The following is an 18630-nucleotide window of genomic DNA, read 5'->3' on the forward strand; positions in this document are numbered from 1 at the left end:
GTGTAGAATTTGAAGATAAGATTTAACCTTAGAATAGTTAGGAAATATTGACATATCTTCAGTAATTTGTTAGGTTTCCAATAAGGCAGCCTGACTTTCACCAGCAGTAAAAACAACAAAGATTCAATATGGTTGCTATAAAACCTTAAGTTCTTAAATGCTCAAATGTTTACCAAAAAACATCTTTTGCAGTCAAATGTTATAGGCATGACCTCTAGACCACATCGGAGTTTTGAGTTGTTTTTAAAGAAACATCACTGCATTCTTAAATATTGGAGTATGAACTTTTTCTTTTTAAAGAAAATTTCTGGTGACTTTTTTCTACGTTTGCTCCTGCAAAAGTGTAGCTCTGAGCAGGTATCATTCATGGGATCACAAAGGAGATAAAAATGTTATTTTGAAACAAGGAAATGCAGAGGGTTTTTTTCATTTATTAAAACATGCAAGAGATCTGACATTATAGAAAAGCGATGCGCACAGAAGCATGCACAGCTGGTTCAGAAAAGCTCATGCATTTATATTAAAAGACTTCAATAACATTAAGCACTTTGCACAAATCTAAATTTTGATTGCGTGAGTTCTTCAAAAGGGACTATTGTCCACAAAATAAATTGTTGACCCATAATAAGGTCTTTATGGCTCCTGGATCACTTAGTTCAAGCCATCTTTAAAGAGTCTCTACTGTAATCTCATTAGTTAAAGACTTAACATCTCATTTCTTTAAGTGTCTTCATGCTTTAACTCCTTTTAAGCATTATGAAAAATCCCTCTGCTTATTAAAGCAATGATTTAAAGTGAAGAGTTACCCTGAAAATGGGAAGATATGTCGTCCGCTGACTGCTAGCACTACTTGTTTTACACAGCATTGGTGAAGAGAAGGAAGGAAAATGCAGACAGTCTATTCTATAACAGCTAATAGGAAAACTTTCTGACCCAATATCCTCTCTCACATTTGTGCTCTTCAAAACAAACAGGTGAACAAACAAAACATCAGAAATCTGAATAAACTGTTTAGTCTTCTCTCAAAAGAGCAACAATTCAACTGCTTGCTGCTGATGCACACACCAATCTCTCCTTCCTGTAGTTTCGTGTCTGAAGAAGTCAATGTTCTCTACAGTCTTCTGGAGTTTGCAATATTTCAACAGAAATGTACAAAACTTTATTGGCCCTAAAATGTCCGGAAACAGTTTAATCATAACGGGTTAAAAGACAGGGAAAAAAAAAACTTCAAATCAAACATGCTCTTTTTCTTTATGTCCTCATAGAGGAGAGTTTGGGCTCACTTTTTGCTATGTGTCAGAGTTTTTATGGTGGCAAGGGAGTAATTTATGACGATTACCAAGGAGCACTTCCAGCCCCTCTCCCCTCCCTGAAAAAAATCCTTTTGGAAAAGGTAAGAAGTGTAGTCCTGTAACTCCTTCATACATGAGAGCAGGGTTTTAATAGCAGGATTGTATTTGTGGCTGACACCACAATTCTTTTACTGTGAAGACATTTCAGAAGCTATGCAATTAGCCTCATCCACTAGAGTAGTGACTTGATCTTTTCTCTTCCCCCCAACAGGACACACAAAAACTCTATGGGATTGCCGACTTTGCTCATTTCCTTGCTGACAAGGATTATTCTTCTCTACCTATGTTAAAATACTGAGTTCACTCACTTAATCAGCTCTCTTGATGCTCTTTGTGTTGCCCTGCAGCATAACCTTCCTACAGCTCCAAGTGTCCAAATGGGGTTATGTAGGGCTGTCAGGCTACAGCCGGAGCAGTGGAGAAAAAAAAACAAACTCTCAGTCCTATACTACCACATCACTCACATTTTGCTTGGGTACAGACTATATAATTAATTCCTATTCACTGATTCTCCACAAAACTAACCTGTTTAATTCAATAACAGCCACGGAGATCAAAAACACTCTGCAATGGTGAAACTACCCCTGCCTTGATAAATACCCTGAGGATTGGTCAGATAGTCCCTAGAGCTTGCAACAGAAGCCCAGTCCCTGCACAGACCTATTCCCCTTCCAGATTGATGGCAGAAGGAGACTTACAACAGCACATTCATCAATGGGATGGATGCGGCTTCAAAAGTTAAAGGTAGAAGCAGTTTCACTCAAATCTATGGAGGTATAATGATACAGGGAATATTTTAATTACTCTCTGAAGAGCAGGAAAATTATTGTGTAAACATAAAAGGAGCCCACACAGCCCACACTGCGTGTAGTTACACCATGTTTTTCTGAAACCCTGCATTTTGTTACACTCCATTGCCTGATAGTTGTTTTCCTCATACACCTGTACCCCCACTGTGGATTCGTCAGTGCCTTCTGCAAAGCTTAAAGAGCCAGCTCTACTAGCAGTGGATGGTTAATTTTCAGTGTATCATTTAAAGGTTGAAACAGACGTTAAATTAAGGCCTCATAGGAATCATGGTTTCTGTTTATTTCTGAACTGGTGAACACAGAGGATAGCATCTCGGGTTAATATGAAATACTGTGGGCTGATTGGCTGTTTTGTTCCATGGAAAGTAGAGAAGTTTAATATGGTGGTCAAATGACAGTTGTCCAAACTTCATGGCTTTCAACTTTTGAAGTTCTATATAAATGACAAAATATGCAGAATGTAAAAAGCCAACAACAAACAAACAAAAACAAACAAACAAACAAACAAACAAAAAAGCCACCATGAACATTTCATCTAAAGTGATTTTTTAGAGGACAGAGCAATTTAATAAACTCCAAAATTTTGGTGAAGTGTGCCAGCGGGAATAGTTGCTTTGGGGTCATGCTTACATCCCAGGCACAGCCAGGGTCACCAGTCTTCATGCTCAGCACAGATCTCCATGTTTTATTCAACTTCACTTTAGTCACTTCATTTCATGTTTTCCCAGATCAACTTTAACCTTTGTAGTCTTCTGCTGCTTATGGTTACAATTTGTTACGGGAAAGCTAACTTCTGTTCTGCTCTGCGGGTGATTTCACTTTCTTCATCCCACTTAATAGAGAGCAGAGCCCTTCTTTATCCTCCACCTCTACTCAGAAGCTGCAGCCGCAGCCCTGTAAGCATCGAACCTCCTGCAACATGTATAGAACCATAATGTTAAGCAAAACTGAAAAGTTTGATGAGAGCTCAGTGTAGGGAGCGATGGAGAAAAGTGCACTGTGACCACTAGATGGCTTTCTCTGGTAAACATAGCTCTGGCGTGCAGAATGCCTCTTTTTAATCTCCTTCTTTCTTCGTGTTTTCCCCGTTCAAGTTTTCACATGGGAAGAACACCAAAATAAGTTTAACAACCTTGACTCTAGAACTGCCCCCATCAAGTTTCAGAGCACCCTTTCCTTCACTGCCTTCCTGCTAATGCATTTGAATGTGAGCCTCCCAGGTGTTCCCTGTGGGAAACCTCCCAGCCAGCCCAAGTATGCCTGGCATTCTCCTGACAGCCAGACGGCTGACATAGATGGATGTTAAAGCACACAATGCTTCTGATCCCAAATCCTCTCCTCAGCTCAACTACTCCTTCACATGACCAGTCTGTAAAATTGGATGAGAGAAATTACAGAATCACAGAATTGTAGGGGTTGGAAGGGACCTCTAGAGATCATCGACACCAACCCCCCTGCCAAAGCAGGTTCCCTAGACCAGGTTGCACAGGTAGGCGTCCAGGCGAGACTTGAATATCTCCAGAGAAGGAGACTCCACAACCTCCCTGGGCAGCCTGTTCCAGTGCTCCGTCACTCTCACCGTGAAGAAGTTCTTACGCACATTCATGCGGAATTTCCTATGCTGCAGCTTATGTCCGTTTCCCCTCGTCCTGTCTCCACGTACCACTGAAAAGAGACTGGCCTCACCACTATGGCCGCCACACCTCAGATATTTATAAACCTGGATCAGGTCCCCTCTCAGTCGTCTTTTCTCAAGGCTAAACAGACCCAGTTCACTTAGCCTTTCTTCATAGGGGAGATGCTCCAGGCCCTTCACCATCTTTGTGGCCCTCCGCTGGACTCTTTCCAAGAGATCCCTGTCTTTTTTGTACTGGGGAGCCCAGAACTGGACACAGTACTCCAGATGAGGCCTTACCAGGGCAGAGTAGAGGGGGAGGATCACCTCCCTCGACCTGCTGGACACGCTCTTCTTAATGCACCCCAGAATGCCATTGGCCTTTTTGGCCACGAGGGCACACTGCTGGCTCATGGCCAACCTGTCGTCCACCAGGATGCCCAGGTCCCTCTCTGCAGAGCTCCTCTCCAGCAGCTCATCCCCCAGCCTGTATTGGTGCATGCAATTATTCCTCCCTAGGTGTAAGACCCTACACTTGCTTTTGTTGAACCTCATCCGGTTTCTTACTGCCCAGCTCTCCAGCCTGTCCAGATCTCTCTGAATGGCAGCACAGCCTTCAGGCGTGTCACCCAATCCTCCCAACTTCGTATCATCAGCAAACTTGCTGAGGGTGGCCACTATCCCCTCGTCAAGGTCATTGATGAAGATGTTGAACAAGACCGGACCCCCCCCCCAGCACAGACCCCTGGGGGACACCACTGGTTACAGGTCTCCAGCCAGACTCTGCACCACCAACGACGACCCTCTGCGCTCTGCCAGTCAGCCAGTTCTCAACCCACCTCACTGTCCACTCGTCTATCCCACACTTCCTCAGCTTTGTTATAAGGATGTCGTGGGAGACAGTATCAAATGCCTTTCTAAAATCAAGGTAGACTACATCTTCCGCTCTTCCCCCATCCACCCAGCATGTGACAGCATCATAGAAGGCCACCAGGTTGGTCAAGCACGACCTCCCCTTGGTGAACCCATGCTGACTACTCCTGATAACCTCCTTTTCTCCCAGTTGTCTGGAGATGGTATCCAGCACAAGCTGTTGTGGCATGGAGCTAATTATCAGATCTCAGCAAATGAGTGAATAAGAAGTGCATTTCATAAGGGATTTTAATCCATTCAAAAATCAGATAACTGAAAAATACTGCAGTAATAGTGAAGACAACAACCTGATACTCCTAGAGCAACTTTATCTGTCGCAGCATTCTCAAAAGTCTGCAAGTACATTTCATACCACAATTGTCTGTGCTGCAGCCTCACAGCTCTGCCCAGCAGTCAAAACATTTGACTGTGCCATGATAAACTTTTCCCTTGATTAATACCATTTCATTTACTTCAATGTCTGTTCTGATTTATTTTTGTCTTAGCCAAACTGCAGTTGTCAGAATTATGACTCTCACAGATCCGCGAGAAAAAGGAGCAAAACCAAATGTCCCTTCTGCACCAACATCTTGTTATGTTAGTGTTGGCAGTGATGTATAATATTTATATATATATATATATATAGTATATCTAAAATTTAAGAAAAATGACAGTAATAGGACAGTGCCATGGACAGATAAGAGGTTTGAGGTCAGAATGCAAAGACTGCAATACTGTTAACACTATGCCTACCCTACACGATATCTATTCGATGCTGTCTTTAAAGACAAAAATAGTAAATTTTAAAGATTTAAAGGAACAATTTCTTTTAGCAAGTAGACAGAAAGCTCAAAAACTCTGAAGTATTATTCTTCATATAAGATTTTGGTACACGTCCCTCAATTCTGTGAAATTAACCTACACTTAGCATTAGCCGATGTGATGCAGGTAACTCAGCCAAGCCACATCCTCCTGAAGTCAGGAGGAGCAGCCAGACCTGTGCAATCTCTGCTTTCTACAGAGAAGCACTTTACAACACATATTTGAACTATTAAATATATGCTATCAGAGCAGGAAAGTGATCCAAAATGGAGAGGGAAATGACAGAAGATAAGAAAATTGCACACCACTGACTGTTTCTTTGCATCAGTCCTATCAGAAAGGATGATGAGGCTTTACACAGCTGACTCCTGCTGCTCACATGCCTGTTTTCTATAGCCCGATGCTCTACCCTCAGTCAATTTCAGCTCTTTCAACCGAGAAATGCCAATTCATGCCTGCTGAAATTTGGACCAGTAGGATTACTGCCTGAGAAGACAGAAGTCTGGAAGATCAAGCTACATATAAAACAAACGAGCAAAGAACAAGGTGGGAACCTTCCACGTAATAAATCCCTCCCACCAAACAGCATTAATCCAAGTGAACTAAAAAAAAAAAAAGAATCTGAACATCTCAGTGGGTTTCAGGGCATCACAGGCCTTAACCTTGCCATGGTTGCTCCCATGAGAAGTTAGCTGAATCACAAAGCCCTCAGTCATTGCAGGAGCACTGGGACAAGTATTATGGAGAAGAGAAGATTCAAAATAGTAAAATGAGAGCAGGCAAATGTATCTTTGTGAATCAGTGATTCTGTGCACTTCTTTGTCAGTAATACTTAAGTTGCTGCAGTTCCTATTCAACAGCATGTCTCAGATGCACATTTGATATCTGTGGGTAAAGACATCAGGCTCAGAATGACAGAAGTGAAAAACACACATGGAAAAATTAAACAACAACAAAAAAAAGGCTATCCTGGCATTTGTTAGGAGATACTCAGCATGCCTCCTTTGTGCAAGACCACTTGTTATGGTTATTTCATACAATACGTTCCCTTACTGCTAAAGTATTAAAGCAGGGAAATCTTTGGTCTCTAGCAGCATATTTAGCATTTACTGCTGACTACTCTAATTTTCAAGAAGGCTGTTTCCAGCTTGCATTTCCCAGTATTCCTTGGTGCCTCTTGTTCTCACAGCCGCTGCACTGAGCAGACTGAAGGAGGTACCCAGGCATCACCCAGCCGTTAGAATTGCTGGCATCTGCTCTGTAGTGTGCAGCTTTCAGTATGATAATAAGCAATTAGCCAGGCATTTATGAACATGGAGAATGGAAGATTTGTATGTAGTGCAAGATTTTCTGCTGAACGCACCAATAGATACTATATGGATAATAACTGGCCAGGTACCTGAAACTCCAAATGTTTCAAGCTGCAGCAAAACAAGGAGGTCATTGAGTTAACGAAATTATCCAGCACTGTTTGATAGCCCAGAACTTAACATGAAGCACAATGATGCTTGTTCACCTATTAAGATTATGTAAATGTTAATATTCTTAGACTAGCTTCCTTTCATGACTCAGCTGAGAAGATAAGCACAAAAACCTCATTATGTATTGGGGGGGGGGGGGGGAGGAAAGCAGCAGAAAACAAACTTAAAGCAGAAAGAAGACATTATTCTGCTAGATCTGCCCATCCAAGCAGTGTTCTTTAATCAGAGATGAGCAGGAACAGCCAAGTCCATTTGTGATTTTATCTAGTATAAAACAGCTTTCCTCCTCCCATTTCCAATTTTTACAAAGAAATATATGGAGGCCTGCAGTTTCTAAAGTCTCAAAGGTCTCCCAGTCAGTTATCAAATACTTTCTTTTTGCAAGTGGTTTTGTTGTTGTTTTTTTTTTTTTTTTGTGCACTGCAGACCCACAATGTGCTGATGGATCCATAAGATGAGCTCCTCATGGGAGCACCAGAGATGACTGGGGACTTCAGACTCAGATTTAGGCAGAAATATTAGCATGGATGCCAAGAGCAGAGCAGCATTTTCATATCGTCCTGCCCCCAGTCTTGTCTACTAAGAGCACTGCAAGGAGCAGAACTAATGCAGCCGTATGGTGCTGAAACAAGTATATTCTTCCAAGGTTGTAGACCCACTTGCCCACATCCCTGTGCCTTGCTCTGTATGGACATACCTAAGTCTCTCAAGAAAAGTATATGATTTTGACTGCAAAAAACATATGCAAGTTTTCCCTCCGTCTTCTCCATTATTTTTAACTATTTCTGAATCGTGGAAACAGAAAGTAGGTGCAGAACTGAAATAACACTTGTATTGGGAGAGCATGGAGAGAGTGCATCATCACCTTGTTCTTGATCACCGCTCACCCCTATTCATGTTGCAGGTCCCTTATTTTCACTACCACAACTTCACACTGAATGTAGGAGTTCACACTTTCCTGTTCCCTCTGTAAATTCTTTTCAGAGTCTGTCCCATAAAGGAAGAGGGGTGATTCCCACCCCTCAGTCTTAGGTTTTCAACCTAATGTTTGCTCTTAGATAAAAATGCAGGTTGTTTCATCAAGTCCTTAATATTCACTAGCCTAGAGAGACCCAAATAACTTCTGCTGTTATAGTGCTTTGTGTGGGTTTTTTTGTTTGTTTTTGTTTTCAAATGAAAGTTTTACCAGGAGGGATTTTATACTTTCATCTCACCACTAGGAAAAATGACAAATAGCTTTAGACCAAGAGCCGGTCTCCCTGCACTCCACAGCAATAAGTGCCTCCCTGTTGACAAGTAGTCCTGAGATCTCTCAAACAACTTAAGATTAGCTCCAATGTTCTTCCAAAATAACATCATACAAAGCTGAGCATATCACATGAGGTTACTTCTCTTAATCAGATTTGTAGTCAACAAGGACAAAGTGAGGTTTGTTCAGTTAACTGTTCCATGATTCGTTCAATAAAGTTTGACTTGTTGACAATAACTATATTCAACTCTATGGAATTAGCTTCTGCATAAGCTGAATGCTGAATTTCAATGGCTTTGTTGTTGTTATTTTCTTTTTCCCCTGGAATTAATGGTATTCTAACCAGTCAATCACCTGACTGGTGATTGAGGTGCTGGTAGCAAGACTGACAAACATGAGAAATGCCAGGGACTGCACCATGCTGGACACCAATGGCTCCAAATGGCTGTAGCACAGACCTACCACAGGACACAACTGAAGCCTTCAGCCAAGCCAACAGTACCCTTTCTTTAAGTGTCATTAAAATAGGACAGAAAATGCCATAGGGAGAGAGGAAGGAAAAACAGCATGAAATGGAGGAAACATGAAGGTCAGAGAGGGACAAATATGGCTGAGCAGGTGTTCCCAACAGGGCTGCAGTCCAGAAGCCTCCCAGAGCAGAGGAAATAAGTGAAGAGAAGGACAGAAAAACTCATACCCCTCTCATCCCTTGTACCACTCATTTCTTCATGGAAGGGACCAGCTGTAGCCGGTCTGCCATGAACAAGGCAGAAGGAGATGAGACTGGAGTGAAGCTGAGCCTGGGAAAGAAAGAGGATACATGTTTTCACTAAGTGTTTTAATGTGGCTTTGTTTTTAGATTGTTGCCCAATACTAAAACCAGTTATATATATATTAAATTGGGAGTAAATTAACCTTATTTCCCCAACTCAAGTATGTTTTGCCGATGAAGGTAATTAGAAAGTAACATCCTTATATTTATTTCAGCCCACATGCTTTCTTGATCCTATTCTTCTCATTTTCTTTCCCTATTCTGCAGCAGGATGGAATGAGCAAGCAGCTGGGTGGAAGTACAGTACAGCGGAACATATTTAAGTGTTATGCCACTAAACAAAACCTCCAGTCCCAGAACGTCAGTTAAAGCAATTGTTACTGTTATTGTTACATAATAAGTGTTCCTGTAAAACAAAATGGAACAGCCACCAAAAGGAAGCATTGAGACTGCAGCTATGGCTGCTGTCGGAGAGCATCAACAAAGAGGAAGGCGTCCTCCAGTCCTAGGCAGCGGTGCCTGTAAGAATGCTATTATAGAACTGCAGTGTGGCAAATGCAGTGAAAAGTAACTATTCTGCAACAGAAGTGATGGGGCTGCTGGGTGAGATGCTTAAAATTTACAAGATGATTGCAGGGGGACAAGTGCATGACCATCTGCCAGACAGGCCAATAGGTGATTCTGCAAAAGAACAGGAGGCAATTAGGAGACATCCTCAGTCTGGGAGCAGAGCTTCTCGCTGGAGCAGAGACTCCTCCAGTCACTGAATTGCAAAATATTCATGTTGCTTTTAATAGTAACAGTGATTAACTGCAAATGTTTCATATCTGTTTTTGGTTGGGAGAAATGCAAACAGTTCTCTTTCCAAGGCTGGTATTTCAAGTTAGTGTGTGTATGTAACGAAGATGCCAACATCAATGAAGCCTCTCCTTTTAAACGATCTTTGTACCATTTGATTTAAGTGATTTGGGCACCGCCAAGAAACATGATGAAGCTGATCTTTTAAGCAACTTGAAGAAATATATTCTTAGTGAGCCAGCTTCTTTCCTGTCTTTAGGTCGTAGAACAGCATTGATTTTAAACCAGAAATCAATTGTGAACTTCAGAAAGAAAAAAAGAAAGAATCAATGCCATGGTATGGGCTCATCTGTCCACTCAATCCGTGCTTTACACCTTTTCTTCCACAGTTTCTTTGCTTACCTTATTCCAAAGTGGGACCAGAATTGGGTCCATCACCAGCACCTCTGAGTGCCTCTGGCCAGAGGGAGGCTCATTAACAGGATACAACATCTGAGGCCACAGCTGTTAAGCAGGGGTCACAGAATTGGAAGGCAAAAGATGGCTTGCTGGTGGAAGAAGTTGTCCTTAGCATTTTATCACAGTCTGAATCACATTTTCAAATATGTTCTAAAAGCAAAAACAAAAATACTGTGGCTTCTCATCTCATGTAGAAGTTTACTCCTATACAGTGGGATATTTTTTTTGGGGGGGAGGGGTAATGACTTCAGCATTTTGATAGTAATAACCCCAGCTGCTACGGCCATGTGTTTATGAAGGATTCCCAGCTTCCATTTCCTAGCTTAAATCCACATTTTCCTATACTACTATGAAACTATAGAAAAACTTGGAAAAAAGCTCTACAGCTTAAAACTTTTGAGACTGAAAGACAGGCAGCATTTGAAAAAGCACAATGAAAACAAATCCTTCAACTTCAAATTCTTGTAATGTTTTGGTTACTTCTCGTATAAGAGTACCACATACAAATTTGTTAAAAAAAAAAACAAAAAACACACCTGGTAGAAACCCCACTTTATCTCAGTTTATTATGCTGGAAATAGAAAAAAAAAAAAAAAAAGTAATTTGCTACTTATACAGCATTTCAAGATACTTAGGGACACAGGTATGTAATATCTAGTTCAGACCAGCTCTTCTTATATGACCCTTCATTTATTCTGAGTGCTCTTTCACTACTCACTTAAAAAAAAAAAAAAAAAAAGAAAGAAAGAAAAAGCACAACAAACATCTTAACTATAACTGTTAAGATTATATTCCTCATTTTTAATACCCTACTGCTTTATCAGTACAACAAACTGACTTGATTTGAGTATCCTGTCCCACCCCATTAGGAGAATTTAGAGGTGAGAAGTCCCACATCTAGTAACTGTTTGGGCTCCAAATTTGTTTCAAATAACATTCAGAGTAATTGTATTCATGTAATTACTGCATTATGGTTATGACATGGAGAAAATATCCTTTCTATCTCCTGTCAGCCTAGCTGAACTTACTGGTGCAAGGGGGAACCTGGGCTGGAATTTTCATACTTCTGTCATGCAAAGAATGCATCTCAGAGTCATGATTTAAGAATACATAGTATGACCACAGTATTTAAATAGAGCAGCTTGGTGATACGTTTCCTGAGCATGTATACCTGGTATATTTTAATTTGTTTAAATAGCTATCAGCACTGGTAGGTATTTTATGTGCATGACTCTATAAAACATGTTCAGTATTTTCAACATAAGACAATAGTGTGAATATGCATTAAAGCTCCAATTGGGCTTTTACAGTCACTTCTGAGGTCCTTACCTTCATGTCTGCCATGTTTGACAACAGAGCTATCTGGTTATAAGTTAGCATATGCATGAATACCCACATTGTAGCAGACCCTTTGGTCTCTGCATAGCTACACTCTGATCTCTTTAAATTATAAGCACCAGCTCAATAAATAAAATTTTAAATGTAAAGCAGATTTAGCTCTAAAGTTGTTCAGCAGACTATCTAACCTCTGTACAGCGACATATAACACAAGTCTGTGCATTAAAAGTGTGGATGTCTTGACTTTCTAATGGGAGCTCCTAGCAATTTACAGAAATAGCTCTGAATGCAGCCCAGGTGTGCTGCATACTGGCAGCAAGAAGCAAGCAGAGATGGATTGTAAGTCATCTCCGTGGGCTCTGAGAAACAATCATAATCATCCAGTTTTGAATAACTCTTGGAGATGACAGGAGTGTTACAGGAGAAGGACTTATGCACTAAAAGGTTTCATGTAACTGACTTCCTCCTGCAAATGAAATGCTCTCAGATGTGAAAGGGGAGTCATTAATGCTCACTGGATGTTTAAGAAGAGCCACCTCCGGCTTTCTACTCCAAGCATCAATGTAAATGCACAGTCTCTTTCAATGGAGCAATTTCTGCACAAACTGTTCGCTCCTTCTCTGATCTGCCATCCAGAGAGAGGTTCAGAGCTTCTTTATATCCAGCAGTTTAACTTAATTCCACTGCTGTCTCACAGTTTATCAACTACCATTTCTGATCTGATCACCCAGATGCACGATCAGAGCAGAGTCATCTCATTTATACCAGGAGTGGGAACAAAGAAAAAGGTAGGTGCTTGTTGCATCCTTTCTGCACAGAAGCTGTTTAGCCAATGCAAAGGAGAGCTCCACAGCCAGATGCTGTTCACCTGGGTTCAAGACTGGACTCTAACTTTGCCATCCACATTTGCTCTAAAAAAATATTTTTCATTGTTTGTAACAAAATCTAACAGTAGTGGCTGATGCATAAGTGCTCCAACTAAGAATAGTAACCATGGTTATCAGGCAAGTTTCTGGATCCCAGCACTCAGAAAGAAGCCTGGGAGTTAAAGAACAAGCTCTCGCATTTCCTTAGGTTCAACAGCAAATAATTCACAAGCCATTCCCATGCCACACAGATCTAACACAGTGCAGATTATTGTCAGATTCCTCATTTAATAACGTGGGAGAGTAACACCTGTGGCTGGGGAGAGGGTTGTAGAAGCCCAGTCCCCAAAAGAAATAAACAGCAAAGAACAGCTATAATTCCCAGCAGACCTCATTGCTGATAGAATAGCAAATATAAAGTAAGTGTAATTTTTTTAAAGAGAGGGAAACTGAAAATCTCATTCTGTAGACTATCATGTAAAAGTGAACTACACACAGAACCTCTTTCCTGTGGTGTCTGATGAGTGCTGCATACTTCCTTTATGGTAGGATGAGGAGTGGCATCTTCCTCACCATAATCAGGACAAATGACAAAATTGATTTTCCATTGCTATCAAGGAGAGGATATGTTTCTATCACATGCTCAAAATATACCCAATCACAGCAGCTGTGCAAATCTAATTGCCTACCCTTTGTACAGGTGTGCAAAGAGCTATGAATAGCCTTCTTGCCACTCAAGTCTTCAGCTTCTTTATCCTCAGCCATCATAAAAAGGCTTCTTCCAAGAATACTCTGATGTTTCCTTCCACCACTTTTTCATCAGACAAGTATCTTGAATTCACACCCTGCCTTGACCTCTTTATTTTGCTCTGGGCTCAACAACACAAATAAAGATATACAGTAAAATCTGGAGACATAAGAAACTGAGTGCTTATGAACAGAGTTAATTAGAAGTAATAGTTCTTATAGCACTTGTTCAAGAGACAGGGTGTGTAAAAACAGAATAAAGATTTTCTAAAATGATAGCAGCCCTTATGAAAAGACTTCTGTACTTATCTTCCTGGAAATATATATTTACAGGGCAGTTACATAAGCTAACAAAAGACTGCTTCCAAAAGTTTTCAGTCCCATTTAAAGAACATTTTTTACAATAAGAAAAGCAAATGTATGTTATAAAAACAAAGAGGAAGATATGGAATTGTGACCCTTGAAAGATGCTAGAACAGAGCTGGAGTGGACAAGAAAAAAAAGAGCTTTGAGGAAGTCATTCACTTGTTGGGACACTTCTCTAAACTACAGCTTATTCTTGCAACTTAATTCAAAAACAGGCATTTTTCTAATCAGTCTTTCAAAATGTAGTGACTAAATTTAACAAAATCTGAAAATTGTTTTATCCTGCCCTGTTCTTTTTAGACAGCAGAAAACTATCACATTCACAGCCTTCAAACATGCGCTATGTGAAAGTCAGTAACAAAACAGTGAATTGTCTATTTTTTGCCTCTTCACATTGTTTCATTATTCCCATGGCTGTGAAACCACAACCATGGGAAGTTTGGGAAACTTTAAAGTATAATGAAGAGAGAAACACACAGTGGGAACATCCTGAGTCTTGCACCACTCTTCACTCCTGGAAGTAGATTCCTTGTCCTCATATCCAATCTGAAAAACAAAAACCAAAAATAATTGGCCTGAAAACTATGGCAGCCAGAGTTGCGAATGGAGATATGCATGTAAAATGATGGCAAGTCAAACACATGCAACAACTCAGCCAATGCTTCTCTCATGCAAAGCTAGAAGGGCCGCATCTCTGTGTAAGACAACCACCCAAGCTTTAGGTCGCTGAGAGAGTGGGACTGCTTGGAGATCCAAGCTGTGGATGAGAAATGCTGACAACATCTAGAATGGGCCAGAAGGGGCAGCAGGCTGAGTATCCCCAGCAAGGCCGAAAGTGGGCCTGTCCCTCTCAGCTCATTTGTGTCACTTCTGAATTTCTATGCCCCAGAAAACTTGTTTTATTTGCCCTTCCGCTATCATTTATTTACAGAAGTCACCTATTCCACTTGGATAATTATAAAACAAGCTCAACAGCACCATGAGCTTCCCAGCTGATGTCTGGATTTCAAATAACTACAAGTCTGAGTGTAACCATGATTGCATTGGCAACATTCTTGTTACAAAACTCCTTGTTCTGAACTGGATAAAAATTGATAAATTCACTTACCTAGGAAACTGGGAGCGCATGCATCATACTGTAGCAATCACCGGTTACTGCTGGCCACCATGGTCCCTGCCAGCCAGAAGGTATGTCCTGCTGTGTGCAGTTCTGACCACCACTATATAAGACAGACATAAAACTAGTGTCCAAAGGAGGGCTATGAAAATGGTGAAGGGCCTAGAGAGTAAGATGTATGAGGAGCAGCTGAGGCCCCTTGGTTTGTTCAGCCCAGAGCAGAGGAGGCTGAGGGGAGGCCTCATGGTGGCTGCAGCTCCTCACGAGGGGCAGCGCTGAGTTCTGCTCTCTAGTAACAGCAACAGAGCCTGAGGAAACGGCATGAGCTGTGTTGGGGAGGGGGGTTCAAGTTGGGGGTTAGGAAAACGTCCTTCACCAGAGGGTGGTTGGGCCCTGGAACAGGCTGCCCAGGGAAGTAGGCTCAACCCCAAGCTGCTGGAGTTCAAGACTGTTTGGGCAACGCTCTCAAACATAGGGTTTGACTGTTGGGTTATCCCTATGTGGAGCCAAGAGTTGGGCTTAATGATCCTTGTGTGTCCCTTCTACCTTGAGATATTCTGTGATTCCTGCTACTTCAGGTACATGCAAGCTGAAAGAACACAGTTTTTCACTTCCTGAAGGGCATATGTACAGTTTCCCTTGCCCAACCAAGGAAATTACTAAAAGTAATGTACAAGGAAATGGAAGTTTGCACATAATCCACTATCCTTTCGTACTCCTGTCTTTTCAGAAGATAATTTTTATCCTGCTTTACAGGTCAAACAGAGTACTTAAGCCTTTAACATCAAGGATAGGGCCTCCATTTGCTCTATTAGATAACAGATTTATTTTTGACTTCCACAAAACACTTGATTTTCCCATGGAAGTGACTTTTTCTGCAAGCCACAGTACCATCAAAGCACTTCATAACATGCTTCCTCCTTTCTCTGCTGTTTCAGTGCCATGCACATTTGCCCTTGTATATCCTAGTACTGCTTTGAAAGAGCGAAACTCCACTTGGATTAAAGAGGTTTCTACATCTTCCTCTCCTCTCCCTCCCCTTCCCGAGGTTCCAAGAGTTGCTTGCAGAAATCACCACAGAGATCTGTTAGCTTGCACAATGTTATTTTAAGATTCATGCTTTTGGAGGTCATTTGACTCATTTATACATCCACAGGGATGGTCTGATTTGTTCAGCTCAGCTTCACAGCTCTCACTTACAGCAGAGCTGTAAGTAAGCTGTGTAATCTGCTTTGATGAGCTCATGAAAAGAGACAAAGCAAAAAATGTACAACACTCCAGATATATATATATGTAGAGAGAAGTTTCTGCTGGAATGAATCGGAAAGAGCTGACTATTGGCTGTTGTTTCTGCCCTGGTTTTATTATCATTTAATATCCTAAAGATTATTTTGTTTGTGCGTGTGTGCACATGCGTATAAATGTTTCTCTTCAAGACCACTGCCATCTTATGGCCACAGGAAGCTGCTTCAGTGGGAGATAGGGATGTATTTCTGTGCCTGAGTATCCAGGAAGCAGAGAGCTTAACACATGGCACAATTTCCGAAATAGTTAAACCCTTTGAGAGACATCTTTATATCAAACATTTTGGAAATTACTGAAAATGGGGTTCTCAAACAAAGTTTAAAATAAGTGGACAGTAGTGTGCATGCTTGTGATAAACATATCACCATTAGCGCTCAGGTGCATTTAGTTAAAGCAGCAATGAAAGTTGTTAGTGTAAAAAATTAATCTCTTCTGTAAATTTTCCCACAAAGAGGTATAAACAGAAAATAGAAAGATGGGAAGAGGACATTTTCTTATTCTGAAAGACTTGGCCACAATACTTGCTACTTTTTTAAATGAAGAAAAACAAGTGATGGGCTTCATTTTAAGTTAAAATTCAGAGCATATGTACAGATACAGGTTGTCACCTTTGAAATCATTGACTCGTGTCACAGATGGTTAAGGAGTTCCCATCACTTTATTGCCAGCCTTGCACTTTTAACATGCTCATCCAGTACACACCTCAGTGCTGGGAGACAGTTACTACTGAGGCACCAAGGCAAAATCCTGTTCAGTATTGCCAGGGCTAAACACTCAGCTAAATGAATGAGTCATTGCTTTTCTCAAGCAGCTGTTTTCTTGGATACTGAGAGAAACATGACAAGATGTCAGAGAGCCTTGTGCATGGTGTAGACTCCTCTGCAAAAGTCAGGAAATCACATCTTGTAGATTTGCTTCTTGGGAGGTACAATTCACTGCTGCATGAACCAAAACATTTTGATAGCGGTTCATTTGGATTCATTTTGGAGGGTTCATATGGCCTGTAGCTGTTCCAGAAACTGTGGAAGGGAGATGACATAAAGAAAACCAGCAAAAAGTCTTTTGTGTCCATTTCCATAGAAATGAATTGAAATCTAATTCAGGAAAAGCTGGCTGAATCCAAGCTACTAGAGGTTTAAAAAGTCACCTGTTGCTGTTTGAGTCTCTATTGAAATAGAGTTACCACCGTAAAACAGCACAGATCAGACCTGGCAGAAGTACCAGTGGAGACACTGAACACTCAACAAGTCTCACGTAATTTTTGCACACACTTTTCATTTTGCACTACCTCTCATGTCCCAGTTCTATGCAGTGGCAGAAAAAAACCAGGAACATTCTACTTCTATTTTCAGTAGAGACACAGTAATTAAGAATCACATGTTCTCAGATTTCTAGAGCAACTGGTAGGCTCTAAACATGCATGTAGTTCAGAGAAACATCAAGGCGTTTATGTGTCTATTCATCCTGACACAGTTTCACACATACAATTAGAAGTTAACAAACTAAAATAGAAACACATTTACATTTACAGGGAGTTAAAGATTGCCAAATGGATATGGTCAATTTGTCAGCATGCAGTAAAGGGTTTGCTTGCTTTTGTGTTTATCATTTTAATATGGGTTTCTTTACCCAACTGTGTGCTTACTGCACCTGTTTGTTTTCTATTAATCCCTTACAGTCAGTCAAACAATGCAATTTTAATGCAATCCTTCTTTAGAGACAATCCATGGACACTTATTATCCTGGCAGCCTTTTAGATAGTCAGCAACACTGTTGATCAACAATGGCAACTGAGGGATCACTTCAAACCTTTAAGTACCTCAGTAGATAAAGAGGAGATGTTCTTCGGGGTAATTACAAAAGAAGATTCAAACACCATTCTGGATTCAGAACCAAATGATGAAGTTGCTCTGCAGCCAAGCTCAGTAAAATCAGTATGGCAACTGCAAGATTCGGCACAACCAGTTTTCTCCAAATATATTTAGGTGATAGTATCCTGTCTTGTTTGATTTCTTTTGCTGGGTGACGCCATCAGACTACCCAATAGTCCTACAGCCTTTTACAGGAGTGACTAGATTTTCAAAGTGATTTGGGATTTTCAGCGTTGAACTCCTCCTTAAGTCTATGTCGACACATCCAAAGGTATCATGCACAACTGGGCATGATGTATTCCCTTCATCAAATTTTGTTTTCTATTCTGACTTCTAAAATAATATAGTATTAATGCATTATAGTAAGGAGCAAGATTTATCACATACAACAACTCAGAGCAGCTCTACACACAGTTTGATATATGAATACACAAGTTAAGGTGTAATTTCTTTCAAAGGGTTTTGGTGCAACCACTATTCTGGAACATTGTTAGAGCAGCATCAAGGCACTTTACATCACATTACCTATTATTCTTATTTCTTTCTTATATGAAAATAAACAATAGTTACATTGAACACTTCTGCTAGTACACTTATATCAGCAAATGAAAGACTTTGTAGTCACAATAGAAAATATTCTGTCCCTTAGTCAGAAATAAATGCACCCCAGCTTCTACCGGAGCAGGCTTCAAAGCACTTCCTAATTAGATTTAGGTAAACCACACCTAGCTCAGCCTAAACAGTTTGATCT

General features: G+C 40.8%; 1 long non-coding RNA gene across 4 annotated transcripts in view; it reads right to left on the reverse strand.

Moving 5' to 3' along the window:
* Positions 1 to 422: 422 nt before the first annotated feature.
* The window catches only part of LOC146545397 (uncharacterized), an 84224-nt gene continuing 66016 nt past the window's right edge, over positions 423 to 18630 (reverse strand). For 3 of the 4 annotated variants that reach the window (XR_014885467.1, XR_014885468.1, XR_014885469.1), the window contains 2 exons: positions 14695 to 14806; positions 10810 to 14132 (listed from right to left, as the gene is read on the reverse strand). This is a non-coding gene — a long non-coding RNA (uncharacterized LOC146545397). Of the gene's footprint in view, positions 2595 to 8937; positions 10420 to 10809; positions 14133 to 14694; positions 14807 to 18630 lie in introns of those variants that run through there. The other variant, XR_014885471.1, reaches the window with a different exon arrangement.

This window comes from Meleagris gallopavo, chromosome 1 (assembly GCF_905368555.1).
Source record: "Meleagris gallopavo chromosome 1, MGAL_WU_HG_1.1, whole genome shotgun sequence".
Lineage (NCBI taxonomy): Eukaryota > Metazoa > Chordata > Aves > Galliformes > Phasianidae > Meleagris > Meleagris gallopavo.